This window comes from Oncorhynchus clarkii, chromosome 15 (assembly GCF_045791955.1).
Source record: "Oncorhynchus clarkii lewisi isolate Uvic-CL-2024 chromosome 15, UVic_Ocla_1.0, whole genome shotgun sequence".
Taxonomy (NCBI): Eukaryota; Metazoa; Chordata; class Actinopteri; order Salmoniformes; family Salmonidae; genus Oncorhynchus; species Oncorhynchus clarkii.
The window spans coordinates 20,814,542-20,829,049 of record NC_092161.1 but is presented as its reverse complement, the minus strand read 5'-3'; the positions used below and the strand labels follow the sequence as shown (position 1 = coordinate 20,829,049).

The 14,508-nt window shown below is 39.1% G+C and overlaps 1 protein-coding gene across 6 annotated transcripts in view; it reads right to left on the bottom strand.

Moving 5' to 3' along the window:
- LOC139367031 (lethal(3)malignant brain tumor-like protein 4) overlaps positions 1-13,416 on the bottom strand; it is a 147,433-nt gene extending 134,017 nt beyond the window's left edge. For all 6 annotated transcript variants that reach the window (XR_011626832.1, XR_011626833.1, XM_071104935.1 and 3 more), the window contains exons 1-2: positions 13,344-13,416; positions 5,325-5,432 (exon numbers count right to left, since the gene is read on the bottom strand). The gene's annotated coding sequence lies outside the window, so the exon portion shown is untranslated. The remainder of the gene's footprint in view (positions 1-5,324; positions 5,433-13,343) is intronic.
- Between the last annotated feature and the right edge of the window lie 1,092 nt (positions 13,417-14,508).

Here is a 14,508-nt window from a genome sequence, read left to right as displayed (position 1 = left end):
TTGAATTTGGTATTTTTGAATTTCGCGGTCTTCAATTTCACCGGATGTTGGCCAGGTGGGACGGTAGCCTCCCACCAGCAACATAAGAAGTTAATAAATTAATGATCAAAATACTCTTTCAAAATGCCCATGTTTATTTAGGTATGGATCCATAACAAATTACTATGGGAATAAATATCACTGAATTACGTATATATCCTCCAATCCTGTATATGTAATTATTGGCGGAGAGTCACGTCATATTTTCCAATATACTGTAGGCTTACCGTAGGTGACCTGAGTCTCACTAGTGTTGAGTAATGTACTGTTTGTTACAAGTGGTGTAGGTCTTACTTAAAGAGCATATTGAAGTTAGTGTAACCTTTATTTAAGTAGGCAAGTCAAGTAAGAACAAATGCTTATTTACAAGGACAGCCTATTCCTTCCTCCATGTCGGGGAATTTAACCCCAGTCTCCTGCGGCCGGCACGAAACAGGGATTCATTAGCTAAATAGTCCAGTACTGTACTCCCGACTGTCACGTTGTACAGCACCATATTTTCCATTCCATCCTTACGGAAACCCAGAGGGTTTTTAATTTTTCTTAGAATAGAAACACCATAATATGAATGAAATTAATCCCAAACTCTAAAAGTAATTGGAAAGGTAGATACAAATGATTTGTGACATTGTGGTTACAATAAAGAATGTAAACAAGACGTAAACAAGATGCTGTGTTTTTATTTACAGTAGTGATGGACAGCTGGTGGAATTTTGAAAGCAGGTTTTCAAACACTTGTCGCCCGATTAGCAGGACAAACGACTCTTTATAGCCCAGCTACTGTAGGTGTGAACATCCCCCTACCTGCAATGTATTCGATGCTTAAGTACTCTGAAGTTTTACATTTCTAACTAAAAACAGCAGTACAGTATTTCTTCATCAACATCTTTATGCTTCGTTAATAAAATAACTAGAAACAAACAGCTTTCTTGGCAACCAGGCAGAGACACGGGCGACAGCAGATGCATTGGTCCAGAGCCAGGCGACATTGGTGGAGAGTCAGGCGGAGAATGACGCGTTGAAGAGGGCGAGGAATGAGATGGAGTCACAATCCATACCAGGCACACCTATGAGCTCTGGAACTCCACCTCCGACAGGCAGAGTCAACATACCTGCCGGGTTCGTCAGGTTGTCAGTTCACCCTGATATTTCCATTCCTCCCTCTTCTGACAAAAATAACTTGACCAACTGCTCACCAGGCACAGCAAGGGCCATCCAGACAGTTATTCTGCTCTGTTATTCCAAGGATGTGTAACTGAAGAGAAATACCACAAGTGGGCACAGAATACCAACTGGGATAGATCCCGAGGCAAATGTGGCTTACCAGTGAACCTCCGGGTGTTCATCATTAACACTGTGTCTCAGAAGTTTCTGTCCATGACTGATGCAACCCGAAAAAGAGTTAATGAGTACTTGATGTCACGAGAAAGTCTGGACATGGCCTGCTCTCCCTTATGTAAGGAATTTGGCACTTTCCCATGTTTACTACAGTATGTACTGTAGGCTATGTTTACTTGTCAGACTGCACAGTAGCCTAATAAACACATGCAGGTGGCTTATATCTTCAAAACATATGCCAGTCCACGTGATCGAAGCAATCTTGAAGAGTGGAATCCGATTGGTCAGACCAGCATTGGGTAGACCTAAGCATGGGTGCTTCCTGTTTTAGTTTCTGCCTATAGGAGGGGAGCAACAAGATGGAGTCATGGTCAGATTTACCAAAAGGAGGGCTCGGGAGGGCCTTGTATGCATCGCGGAAGTTAGAGTAGTCGAGTGTGCTAATCGCTCATGTACTGCAATCGATATGCTGACAGAATTTAGGTAGCCTTGTTCTCAGATTAGCATTGTTAAAATGACCAGCTACAATAAATGCAGCCTCGGGATATATGGTTCCCAGTTTGCATAAAGTCCAATAAAGTTCCATGATGGCATCTTGCGGGGGGACTATACACGGCTGTGACGATAACCGAGGCGGGATATAATACGGTCGGCATTTGATTTTGAGGAATTCTAGTTCTGGTGAACAAAAGGACTTGAGTTCATGCATGTTGTTAGAATTACACCATGAGTTGTTAATCATGAAACATACACTCCTGCCCTTCTTCTTACCAGAGAGATGTTTGTTCCTGTCGGCGCGATGGACTGAAAATCCCGTTGGCTGTACAGACTCCAACAGCATGTCCCCAGCTAGCCATGTCTCCGTGAAACAGAGTATGTTACTACAATCCCGGATATCTCTTTGTAAAGAAAGCAACTCTTTCCCTAATTTCGTCAACTTTGTTAACTTCTTTGGGATAGGGGGCAGCATTTTCACTTTTAAATGAATAGCGTGCCCAGAGTAAACTGCCTCCTACTCAGTCCCAGATGCTAATATATGCATATTATTATTATTAGTATTGGATAGAAAACACTGAAGCTTCTAAAACTGTTTGAATGATGTCTGTGAGTATAACAGAACTCATATGGCAGGAAAAAACCTGAGAAAAAATCCAAACAGGAAGTGGGAAATCTGAGGTTTGTAGCTTTTGAACTCAGCCCCTATCGAATACACAGTGGGATATGAGTAATTTTGCACTTCCTAAGGCTGTCAACCGTCTTTAGAACGTGGTTTCAGGCTTCTACTGTGAAGGGGGGCCGAATGAGAGCTGTTTGACTAAGGGGTCTGGCAGCAGCCTCATTCTCAGTCAAGCGCATTTCACATGAGAGGTAGCTCTCGTTCCATTGCTTTTCTATAGACAATGGAATTCTCCGGTTGGCACATTATAGAACATTTATGATAAAAACATCCTAAAGATTGATTCTATACTTAGTTTGACAAGTTTCTACGACCTGTAATATAACTTTTTGAACTTTTCGTCCGACGTTCGGTTGGACCTGAACGCGTGTTTCGATTGGTTTACCAAACGCCCTAACAAAAGAAGCTATTTGGACATAATTGATGGACTTTATGGAACAAATCAAACATTTATTGTCGAACTGGGATTCCTGGTAGTGCATTCTGATGAAGATCATCAAAGGTAAGTGAATATTTATAATGCTCTTTCTGACCAATGTTGACTGCGCAACATGGCGAATACTTCTTTTGGCTGTTTTGGGCTCTGAGCGCCATACGCAGATTATGCTTTTTCCGTAAAGTTTTTTTGGAATCTGACACAGCGGTTGCATTAAGGAGAAATGTATCTATATTTCCATGTAAAACAAATGTATTTTCATCAACATTTATAATGAGTATATCTGTAAATTCATGTGGCTCTCTGAAAAATCACTGCATGTTTTGGAACTACTAAACATAACACTGCAATGTAAAATGAGATTTTTGGATATAAATATGCACTTTATCGAACAAAACATACATGTATTGTGTAACATAAAGTCCTATGAGTGTCATCTGATGAAGATCATCAAAGGTTAGTGATTCATTTTATCTCTATTTGTGCTTTTTGTGACTTCTCTCTTTGGCTGGAAAAATGGCTGGGTTTTTCTGTGACTTGGTGACTGTGACTGTGACCTAACAATCGTTTGTGGAGCTTTCGCTGTAAAGCATTTTTTAAATCAGACACTGTTGCGGGATTAACGAGAATTGTATCTTTAAAATGGTACCTAATACTTGTATGTTTGAGAAATTTGATTTATGAGATTTTCCTTGATTTGTATTTGGCGCCCTGCAATTTCATTGGCTGTTGGCTAGCGGAACCCCGTTCCCAGACAGGTTAACTAGGGATTGAACATTAGCGTGTAAAATACTCGGAAGCGGTGGGTGGTGTGCGTGCATCCGAAGCCGCACTAGAAGACCGCGCCAGCACCCTCTCCTCCGACGGCATTGTTTTGTGGTCAGCCTCTGGAATCAGTTCAAATGCCCTGGGAGTTGCAGGCAAAGGGTTCGCTTTGGGACAGTCGTATTCCTGGTCGTAGTGCTGGTTGTGCTGGTAAGTTGATATCTCTCTGATATCCAACAGTTCTTCCCGGCTGTATGCAATAACACTTAAGGTTTTCTGGGCTAACAATTTAATAAATAATACATAAAAAATGTTAAAAACTGCACAGTTTCCTAAGGACTTGAAGCGAAGCTGCCATCTTTATCGGCGCCATCTTGAATCTAAGGACTAGGGAGTATTTTAGGATACAAATAAAATGGAATAGACCTAAGCACAGGCAAAATCCTAGAGGAAAACCTTGTTCAGTCTTCTTTCCCAAAGACACTGGGAGATAAATTCACCTTTGAGCAGAATAATAACCTAAAACACAAGGCCAAATCTACACTGGAGTTGCTTACCAAGATGACATTTAATGGTCCTGAGTGGCATAATTACAGTTTTGACTTAAATCGTCTTGAAAATATGGGAAAAATGTAAAATGGCTGTCTACCAATGATCAACAACCAACTTGACCTTCCTTGAATATTTTTTTAAGAATAAATGTGCACATATTGTACAATCCAGGTGTGCAAAGCTCTTAGAGACTAAAAGCCCATTTATGCTTGAGACGAAAATGTGGTCAGAAGCGCCGTATTGTGACGCAATTGCGGAGCCTCCATCGGCATACATAAGGACAAATTGAGCTCTGTACCGCATCGCCGTGTCCTGCCCAAATTTTGTAACAATGCGGAGAGCGTCGTATAGCACTGCATTGACATAATTGGTTGACGGTAGGGCCAGTATAAACACAAACTCACTTCCTTGACAACTTCCTTCATAACAGCTCTGTTCAGCGAAGCGCAATAAGTATTAATGCCCTGATTTCTGCATTGGAACGACCATGCAGAGCCTTTCACCAAGAAAGGCTCACAAATATCAGATTTACATAAGTATTCACACCCTTGAGTTAATACTTAAGAATGTGAATACTTACGTAAATTTGTTATTTCTGCATTTCATTTTCAATAAATGTTTTAATATTTCAAAAAAATACATGTTTTCACATTGTCATTATGGGGTATTGTGTGTAGTTTGATGAGGGGGAAAAAAAACGTAATCTATTTTAGAATAAGGCTGTAAGGTAACAAAATGTGGAAAAAGTCAATGGGTCTGAATACTTTCCGAAAGCACTGTATATCTGGGACTGAATGTAAGGTAAGTGGGTGAGATTTAAAAAAAATATTTCATCAATTTTGAATACAGGCTGTAACACAACATGTGGAATAAGTCAAGGGGTATGAATACTTTCTGAAGGCACTGTAACCACAAGATAATCATGTATGACCCTGAAAGGGACTCAAATCATCATTCTGACCACCCTAATGTTAAGTGAACTCTCTAGCGGTTCTGTGAACCTCCAAAGTGACTCACCGTTTGGTATGTGCACCCGCCCAGTCTTTCGGCCAATCAGGGACTCCTTCTCCGAGCTTCCATTCCAATCACATTCTATGTCTTCACAGATCTATTAGAAGCCAGAGACTGAAAACAACAAAAACACATTGGTTCAGAATGATAGGCAAACATGCAATAGTCAATTAATGCAATGCATTTTACTTTGTTTACACTCCAATTCATGTAAACGTACCATATTCTAAAAAGTAGAAACAACTACTTGTGAGGCAAAGTCCTCTGCTATCTAGTGTTAAGTTTCCCCAAAACGACCTAGAGATTTCATTTTTTTGTTGTTATCAATAAGGTTTGTTTATAAACTACAGCTTAAATAATACTGCAATGAGGATTTGATTGAATGGCTCCCATATTCTCCCTCTAAATGCCACTGCATTCCCAGGCAGTCAATAGAACCTTCCATATTAGATAGGGAGGGCCTATAATTAATTGGTGGAGTGACGGGAAGGTCTCCAGGAGGTGTGACAGAGAGAGGGGGAAGGGAGCTAGTGCTTGAGGAGGCCTGAAGGTGAGTGTGGATGATCTGACTACAGCCTATCTGATTAACTGGGAGAGGGTGGCTGCCAAGGCTCTGGGCATGGGGTGCCGCTGTGTGGCGTAACCCTCCCTTGCGGGGCTACGTTGATCTAATTGTTTCAGTTGACAGTGAAAAAGCCACCAGGAGGTGTATGATGTGTGTGTGCTGTACAGAAGAGAGCGGAGAAGACCAGGTTTGTGGGAGTAGAGAACTGAATCCTAAACTGCATGTGTGCATGTTAAGTACAGTAGGGCTAGCTCTTCATGTAAATATTGCATTGCACATCGAGTTTACATTTTAGTCATTTAGCAGAGGTTTCAGCCCACAGCATGTCCTTTGACCTTCAGTAAAGTGGTTGGCGACGGACCAACCGTGTAAACAACATAGCCTTATTAAGCCCATCACAACACTAAAAGCTAAGCACAATTTATATTTTCCAGCCAACTCCACTGCTGTTATCCAAAGAGACAATTACACCCCAGCCCCAGGAGACCAGCTACAGCAACAGGCCTTTGTAATGCAGCATGAACTGTGTACCTGACAGGAATTAATAAAGTTATCAACAGGCTCCAATTCCATAGAGATAATAGGATGGATGTTGCCACCTTGACCTGATGCTAGCGGGGGGGGGGGGGGGGGGGGGGGGTTATTAATGGGTGCTACCTAAAATAGATTCCATTTACCTTGATGGCGTAATGCACTACTCCTGGGTATTGTTCATTGGTCACAAATGAGCTGTGTTACACAAACATGCATAAGTCGAAAAAAGATAATGGCAGCCAAGCGGCCATTACAAGCATACATCATTCTCCAGACAGAAAGAGAGGTGTGAGAGAAAAATTGAGAGATCTAGATAGAGCGAAAAAAGAAAAAGAGGGAGCAGGATTTTAAAAAAGAGTGAGGAAAAAAAAAGAGAGAGACCTCAGCAGGATATGTATAGGTGTATTTTTTGCCCACTACATGCATTTACAGTAAAGGGACCCATTATGTCTTACATTGAAAAATCTAACTGAAAGTGGTGGCCATTTTCATGCCTCCACAATGAATCCGTCCAAGACAGATCCATCATAAACACGGCTCCTTTATGTCACTTCTGAATAACAAGAAACCGAAATATCTGACACACAGAGGCTGGTCTATTTTTGTTCACAATAACAGAGCTCGCTAAGAGCATCCAATAAACACTGCACAAAAACAGCATTCACATTATAATGGAGACTCGACAAAAGTGTTCAATGGATGGAAAAGGGAAAAGAGAAAGATACCAGCAGGGACATTGAGGAAAATATGTTAATGGTTATCTGATGTTTTCAGTGCATTCATGGCAAAAGGAGGGAAGTGAATCGGTCCTTTCTCAAAGTTTTAAGGCTTGGTGTGTGTAGTCAGTACAAGCCTTTCAACCTACAGTTAAACTCTCCCTTTGTCTGTTGAGCAGCTTAGCTCAGTCTCTCTCTATGTGCGCTGACAATGAGGAGCAAAACAAATCACTATTCAACCGCCCGTGGGACAAAAGAAAGACAAATTGTAATCTGTCCTAATCTGATTGATGGCAGAGGCCCTGCCGTAGGCTGCCATACAGATGAAATATCTCTGAGACATCTATAATTGGTCTCCCTAAATTATTTGGGTTGCGACTCCTGCTGGAAGTGGATCCCCAATTATCTCCTGTGTCATCTGAGAATACACCCTGCGTCCGATAGTTGGGGATTCACAGAACGCTTATAGAACACTTATGGAATGCTTATTCTCGGTTCACTGGCACATTTGAATGCAGGCTGAATTAAATGTACAGATATTATTAAGCAATGCTGTTAAGTGTCAAATATAGCCTGGTAAATGCATACTTTCTGGAAAATAGAAAAGAAAAAGGGGAATTCATATCATCCTACTAGACACAATGAATGTGGTGGCGTCAAACCCTTTTTCATACATTTACTGCTGGGGAATCATCTATTCCCTTTCGAAAATGTAATTACTACACAACAAATTTGAGATCAGAATTTTAGCACACAGTGTTAAATGTAGCACTTTCTTAGAAATGATATGTCACCCACCGAAACAGATTTAAACTAACACTTTTCAAAGTGTTCACAAACTAACACCCTTAGAGTGTTGTGCCTTAACACCGTGGGTGTGGCAAATTCGGACTTAAATTAGGATTGTATTGAACAGGCAAAACATAAAATGTGTACGTGACCAATAAACTTAGATTTTATTTTATTTAGGGTTACAGTATTTTTTGGGGGGGGGGGGGGGGGTATTGTAACATCACAGGTTAGTAAAGTAAAGCCTTATTTGAATATTGCCCAGCATGCCATTCAAGTCAATTTGAGAGATACCAACCCATGACTGTGTTTGTTAGTGACAGAGACATGCCTGTTGCATTCAATAACTCTTCATCCTGAAGCTGTCCAGGTGACTGCCAAAGTGGATATGTTTCAATTTAAAGTGAACACTTTATGACCATATATTGCAAATTTGGTAAGGTCTTTAATTGTGAACTAGTTATCCTCAACATTGTGGTCTAAAAATCCTGGCTCATGGGCCACATCAGACCTGCAAATCACAATAAACTGGTTTGTGAAGTGATTAGTAATTCCTTTCAGAATCCAGCAAATAATAGGAATATTATATCACCCAAAACCTGCATTCAGAATGACTGCTAAGGTGAAGGACTTGACAAACAAGACTACCTAAACCATATAAACTGGAACAACCATCTCAGTAACGGGTGCAATAGGTCCAACCCGTTACAGGTTGGATTAGTTTAGAAATTGTATAAAATCAATGAATCAAACAACATGCATGCAGAAACATTGATATAAAAACAAACTATTCTAAAAATCTACCTGCAACAAAGCATTCTGGGAAAAAGGATAGAGGCCCCTCCTAGGACTTTTTCACTCAGAGAATTAAAGAAAATGAACTAAACACAGTGGAGTAACAACACCACGCAGTGTTTATTCCACTATGATTCAAATAACACTTCATTTATTCACCAGAAGTGGTGTCAATTTCAATCCCACTAGAATCAACACTCAGATATAACACTCACAGCACTTTTAACCGTAACACCGAGATTTTAACACTTGCAAAGTCTGATTTATCCTATGCAAGGAGAAAATGTCTAAAGCTGTGGAAGAAGGCCAAAAGATACATTTAAAGACTAGCTTTATAGGCTTAAGGCACATTTCTCCTATGGCTCCAATCACTTCATCCTTAGTTTCTATTTGAGGATTATCAGTAAACACAGTTGTTTTTGTCTACAACAGTGTACAAACACTGTAATGCATGAGGGCACTTTGGCTAAGGGTTTTTGGAGCTTTAGTATGCGGTATGCTCAGGGAATAGGGACCACCCACTCCCCCCTGAGTCTACACAGCATGAGGCTACACAAATTCGCACATTTTCCTGGACTTAGCAGATACCCGCGTCTCATTTGCTTCAACACAACAAAAGGAGAGAGCCTGGAGGCCATAGACAAACCGGGTCAACGGAGTGTTATTGTGCCCTGGGTTTTCATTTTTCATAGAAACTGGCTCAAAGAAACCAAGCAAACTGGGATCAAATTTGTTTTGATTTTATTGGGAACTGCCTATGGAAATGCCTGGCGAGTGATGAATAGCACACCAACAAGTTGTGACAAAACGTGCCAAGCACAATGATTGGATTTCCAACACAAATGACTACAGGGTACGTCCTGTTTTATTCGGTTGCAAAGGGAAAAAATTGATTTGTTCTTAATCTAAACAATGCCTCCAGACTGCATGCTGGTGGCACTCTCAATATACTCCTCAAGTGTAGTAAAATGGCTCCTGATTCAAAGTCAACGTAGGCTTGATCAATAGTCGGTCTCTGAGGCTGGTGAGAAAAATGTAACTTGCACACATTTACATTCTATTGAAACGGGAAACCTGCTGTTTCAAGACAATCTGCTTTGTCAATGCCATGAAGATATAAGCTTATAGCACACTAAGCACCGTATGAAATTGAGCAGTTAGGCTTAAATGTCCTTGGCATACAATGGCAACAAATGTCACCATGTTATCATATAGACTACATCAGAGTGCATATATGAGGAGAATAAATATTATAGATGCAGAACTACACTCAAGACACACATTTGTCTCTCTCAGTGACATATACGTAAGTATGTTCAAAATAATTATGCTGACACCCTTTTGTTCTGTACATGAAGGCCACATCATTTAACTTAGTTGAATGTCAGACCAGCCTTGGCACTGACTAAGCTACTCAATTCAATCTCAAATCAAAATGAATAGGTCCAGTATCTGATAACACATCGTATCCATGAATTAAGAATCCGTTAAATGACTATGCATCATATAATTTTATCACCAGATTTCAATGACAATTCCGATCATCAAGATTTCAGGACCTGAGGCAAGAGATGAATGGGATGGCAAAGTAGAAACTTCATGTCTACAGCATGTCTGTTGCGAGATTAAGTTGAAAAACTGATCTTGATCAATTGAAATTACTTAACAACATCTATTATTGTTTTGTATAGTGGTAGATAACCAGAAAGCCCATTTACAACTGCTTTGGAAAGTCAGTGCATTCTCTTTCAGTAATCCTGTCAAAGAAAGATAAGACAGTGTAATCCAAAACTAGAGAGACCTTTTCTATTTTAGGGCAATGCCTTCTCTATTTCAGTTGTGAATAACATTTCCAGATACATACAGCATATATTGCTCAACCTGTTGCATTAGATTAAATAATCACATATTTAATGCAGGGATTTGACTGAAATTATACACTTCAGTCACATTACTAGTAATGCCTGGGTTCTATAATTGAGGCTAAACGCATAATTGAAATCAACAGTGTTTTCCCCTATTGAGGTGCCAGCATGTTGCTCAAAAATGGCTATGTGCCCCAGATCTGTGATTGGCTTTCCTCCTATTGAAATCTAAAACAATGGCCAACTAGTGCCATGTCCCAAAAAATGGACATACACAAAGAATTACATCCATTCAACATCGTTTTTAACAAACACAATAAAACTATAACTAATAAACCTAAACAGATGCGATCACTGACACGTTCTGTGAAGGGAGAGAGCCAAGCCAATACTGCAATACTGAAGTATTTAAGTTAACAGGATAGTCTACGTGACAGAAAACTCTGTAATACTTAACTGTGTGTACTGTACAGTGCCATGAGAGCAAATAAGTGCCATGAGAGCAAATAATGCAGGAAAACATGGCTGGATGCTCCTTAACAGATTTTTCAAGCTGAAACATTAGATGACTAAAAAACCCTAGGCTTGCATTACAAGTCTTATAATTAAGTGTTATAGCATTGTTTTATATGCTTTACAGTCAGTATGAAATGTCTCTCAACCAGGCAGTAGGCTACACAACCTGCAAGACGACTTTAAAGAGGAAAATACTTGATTTATGATATAAAGTGTCCATGTAAGTAAATAGAATGTACTCTCAGCCTCCAAAAAAGCCCTTGATCCATCAGCAAGAAGCATGTCCATCAGAAAGGAGAAAGGTTCCCTTCACTCAAATCACATGAAGTGCACATGAAAGTTCAAGTTCAATACCATTTCAACAGATTAGAAAAAAATGTCAGTTCTACAACATAAATATAATCATAAATGTAATATGACATACCATCTTAGCTTGACAGCAGAAGAAAAATGCAAAAACTAAGGGATGACTTCACAAAGCCTGTGCAACATTCTCTAGAGATCTTGAAGTCACAACGTAAGTTAGGATACGGTTCCACACGTTGTCAGATAAGATTTACAATTACTAACACACCAGAGACAAAAATCACAGTTTATGTGATTTATTATTGTTGAATAGTTCTTCCATGGATACACATAAACTGAATCGTGGATTCTCAAGCCAAAACAATTTATTCATGTTTAATCTGTGTGTGCTATAACAGGAAGTGTTGTGTGGCAGCAATAGAGCAGTGTGGAAAGCAGGAAGCTTATGAACAACTTCCCGACACTGACATCGAAATAAACACCACAACGATCTATCCTTTGATGTGTCTTTCTGACAATCACTCAGCAAGACACAAAATCACTCTCCTTCAAAGTGAATGTAAATGATGAAATATTGAATGGGAATGACGTTGTGATGCTATAGTATAAACTTGACATAACCCAGTGGGCATACACTGGTTGAATCAAAGTTGTTTCTACGTCATTTCATTGAAATGAAGTTGACTTCTGTTCCCAGTGGGAAGGGTTTATTCTCTCAGAAATTACAGCAAACAGAGGTTATTCCTTAAAACACTAATGAGTAGTGTTTTAGTGAGTAATAATAATTGAATGACTAGAGAACTAAAGTTAAAACAATATTTGAAAAAGCAACAAAACATAAATCGGGGTGTCTACTGGTATGTTTTAGGCCTATCTATTCTCATTTTGATACTTTAGTGACTGTTTGTTTGCCTGTGGCAACATCTTTATGCATAACATAAAAAAATAAGCGCTTACATCATTCTTAACTCAACCGGTGTATATCATTCCCAATGTACCTATTTTTCTTCAGTTTTCTTCAGGTAAAATTATAAGAGTGCATCAAAACATTTCATTTGAATAGGATAAGGGGTTGACAATTATTAGTTGGGTTGAATGAAAATCATTATTGTTAGAATAAGGAAACTAACCTTAATCTCGGGAATGAGATAGTATTTTATATGCACTTTCTGGATAAATTGCAGGAATGAAACAAACAATGGGTTGATGTTACAGTGTAATTGAAAAAACACTTGACAAGTTGACATTTAGGCCCAAGGTTTTACAAACAAAACATGACAAACCTTAAACCTGGTTGGTTTGAATAAGCAGAAAATGTAGATGTTGTTCAACAAAATGTAGAGGTAATTTAAATATCAGGGCCAAACAACTATATAAAACTGACACTCCACCCAACTAGAAAACAACCTGGATGAGAAGATAGCCCTGAAGTCAAGGAAATAAAAACAACGTAGCAAAGCTTCGTTAATAACTTGTTACAATTGTAACTAGTCTCCTCGCACACAGACAGTAACTCATCACGATGACACATTGTTACCTACCAAAAATCCTAACGTGCAAGGTTAAGACGAAACATTTCCGAGAAAAATTATAGTTTCACTTAGCTTGACTGCCTTGCTGCGCATTGTTTAGCCTACACTATCGTGTCACATGTTTGGAAAACGTTACAGCAACAAATTGACGAATACATAGACAGCTATTTTACTTAATTTAGTGGGTCAGTAGTTGAGGGAAGGGGCATTTTATATGTTCGCTAGTTTAACAGGAGAAAACATGAGAGATTAGAGCGAGGATTGTCATCAACGCATCTGAACACGATGGCAAAACCCGACACGCCATTCGAATTGTTTTCGTCCCACATATTGGAGCACCCCTATAGTGTGTGCTTGATTATCTTTTAAAAACAAAGTGCAGTTGTATGAAATGTTGAAGTCCTTACCCACACTGCTGTCGTTTTGCCCCTCAATGTTGTGACAGGCACTGGTGACAGGAGGAATAATGTTCTCTTGCTGCGGTTGTGCGCATGCTCTCGAACAGCCCTCTACTGGAAGAGTCAAAACGAAATATTAGATTGTGATCGAACAGGTGTGAAATATCGTGGCAGGGAACACGATATATGGATATATTTTTAAAAGGTACAAGACAAAAAAAGAGTAAAGGGGATTGTATAAAATGTACATACTTTCTTACTGTGTAAATATAATTATAAAGAAAATATTAAAAGACTAAGCAGTTGACCTTTCCTTATCAAGTCACCTTCATCAAATGACCTATTTTCAAGTTTGTGTAGGCTACTTACTGTGCTGTTATTAAAATAATCTAATTCAGCTGTGTTTGATTTTATAACAGTTTTATTGATAGAAAGTTAAATGAAATGTAGCCTATGTCATATAATATGATTGTATAGCCAATATGATGCATACTGTATGTGCTAATCTATAAAAATGGTGTTATGGGGTCAATTCAATTGACAATGTAATCTAATTGAATTACATGCAATCATGAAATGTAACACATTTTGGCACACATCTCTATAACTAGAGTGGCCTATATCCCACGTTACACCAGAGTTACAATAGAATAGACACCAGAGTTAGAATAGAATAGACACCAGGGTTCAAATAGAATAGACACCAGAGTTAGAATAGAATAGACACCAGAGTTAGAATAGAATAGACACCAGAGATAGAATAGAATAAACAGCACAGTTAGAATAGACACTTGAGTTAGAATAGACACCAGAGTTAGAATAGAATAGACACCAGAGTTAGAATAGACACCCGAGTTAGAATAGACACCAGAGTTAGAATAGATACCAGAGTTAGAATAGACTAGACACCAGAGTTAGAATAGACACCAGAGTTAGAATAGACTAGACACCAGAGTTAGAATAGACACCAGAGTTAGAATAGACTAGACACCAGAGTTGGAATAGACACCAGAGTTAGAATAGACACCAGAGTTAGAATATATGACTCAAATCGGTTTTATGTAGCAACATTTTTAATTGTTTTTTTTTACATTGGATAAAAGTAGAGACTCAGAGCTACAAAATGGTATATCATACACTGCATTTTCGAGGAACAATGGAAAGTAATTGTGCT